The sequence below is a fragment of the Penaeus chinensis genome, chromosome 25 (assembly GCF_019202785.1).
Source record: "Penaeus chinensis breed Huanghai No. 1 chromosome 25, ASM1920278v2, whole genome shotgun sequence".
Lineage (NCBI taxonomy): Eukaryota > Metazoa > Arthropoda > Malacostraca > Decapoda > Penaeidae > Penaeus > Penaeus chinensis.
In genome coordinates, this window is record NC_061843.1 from 6,999,605 (window position 1) to 7,002,104 (window position 2,500).

Below are 2,500 nucleotides of genomic sequence, written 5' to 3' on the forward strand. Positions count from 1 at the left end.
CTCAAAGCGATATTTCGTTTTCTCACCGCTAGATCAGGCTCGAGTCAGCATTCAGAGCGCAGGCATTTTTACGACCGCCGCGACAGGAAATTGATCTCGGGACCACAAGGGCCGGAGTCCAGTACTCTAACCGCTGGACCATCGCGGCAGTCATATATATACATATATATATATATTTATTTTTCATATATGTATGTGTGTATATATACACACACATATATATATATATATATATATATATATATATGTATACTTTTTACATATGTATGTGTATATACGTGTGTGTGTGTATGTGTGTGCGCGCGAGCGCGCGCGCGCGTGTGTGTGTGTGTGTGTGTGTGTGTGTGTGTGCGCGTGTGTGTGCGTGTGTGTGTGTGTGTGTGTGTGTGTGTGTGTGTGTGTGTGTGTGTGTGTGTGTGCGTGCGTGTGAAAATAAACCTACGAGATATCTTAAGTTGAAATGTAGCAGCACGACCCTGCAAAATGAGGGTCAACGTACTTTCCCAGGTTGGGTCACACCAGGTCCACAGCCATATCCTCGGTCATTGGACAGCGGGCTCCGCTTGTTCCTGCGCGCTTACACAGCGCACGTGTTCTTAGGCCGCAGAATCCAACAGAAGGCTCTGCTACCAGCTCCCCCCTTGATCTCCACTTCACTTTTAGCACTCAGCCACTCACACCCACAATAATAGATCAGTCCAAATCGTAGATGCCATTCATCTACCACAGTATATTAATCTCTCAACTTCATGCCTGATATATTCAACAGCCCTAAACATACGCGACAAGTTTTCTCTTGAAGCCTTACGCTTAGTGAGTACCAATTCTGTGGTCTATGAAAAGATTTCATCATATTGGTTGTTGTAGTTAATCTGTAAATATATGAAATATGTTCCATGCTACATATTCATGTATCAAAGATTTCAGTTAAGGCAGACCGTTTATAGACATTCCCTTGGTATAACACAATGATATTACAGCTAAAGAGGGAGAGATGCAACTGACACTATGTATATAACATTGGTGCTGCTAATGCTATCACTTTCATACAGTCAGATTCTGGTAATCAGGATTTCTAACTGTAATTTTAGATATTTATAGATATTTGTTTTATTTATGCCAAATTAGATTGAATATTTTGATTTCTTTACTTTATTTCTGATAAACATGTATTTATATTTTTCAGAATAGAAAATGATGGTAATAAAAACAGTAATTATTACTAAAAAATGAAAACTAAGAACGGTTGTTTTTTTGTGAGTGTAATTGTATTTGGTAAATGCTCAAATCATCGATGTACCAGATATAAGAGCCTACATTTATCTTTTCTATTTGATATTCAGTATACACCTTTTGATAGCTGCAAATATGTTTTTCTGATTTTCGGAGACGGTGCATTTCCGCTTCAGGAATAACTGACAGTTTACAAGTACAAACAAAAGGTAGATCGGTTAAAACCAAAATGCAAAAAGTAAGAAACTCGTCGGTAAACACACTTAAAAATATTACCTGCAGAAGTTATCACTTTTCTAAAGAACTGAAATAAACTAGACAAGAACGATTGTGTGTTTCAAATAGGAATTTCTTTGCATGGTAAAAGAAGCCATTCTCAAAGTGACTTAAACTTTGTGCATTGAGATGATATGTGGACAGTGAGTGAACAGGAAATCGATAAAAGATTCAGGTATATCTGTACATAATCCATATTTTAAACGTAGCAAGACACAAGTATTTTAAACGTATGATGCTTTGCATCTCGAAGACAGTGCGCAATAACCCAGTGACAAATTGTACAATTGGACTAAATTTCTAAAGATTTAAAAAAAAAGAAAGCTTCAGTCATAAATTCCCCTTTGCTAAAGAAAGTGCCATTTGGGAGATATGTGTGAATTTGGCTGCACTACTATCAATTCGATCATTGCTGTATGTCTTAATGTGATAGTTGCATCAGATAATTGGAGAATTGGGCCGCAGATACAACTGAATTTGTGTTAGAAAGATATCACATTACGATCACTCTAAGAACACAACACCATGCTAAGATAGGTTTCTGGTTCACCAGGTCAAGATGATACTTTAAATCATCATCTTTCTAGACCTGTATGTGAATGTTTATGGATGCAAAGGCTAAAATATATTGCCATGAAGTGTAAAACTTTAATATAAACGGCTTACTTAGAATGTATGAAATTTTAAAAATGATTTATGATTTAAGATTATTTAAACAGATCTTTAAAAACGCGTGCGTTCTACACTGCAATCGCGGAGACAAGGAATATCCAAAGGCAAAATACTTTTCAGCAGAATTTAACTTTATCGTGTATAATAATCTTATAAAACTTTCCAAGTAAGCTAACTGTAATGGCAATCTTGAGAGCCTTTTGCTTGGGACCAAAATCATGAATAAATCAAGTGCATTTCTCTCCTTAACAGCTTAGAAATAATTACCTGCATAAATATAATTTGTAATTACATAAATAACTTCAAGTTAACCATATTT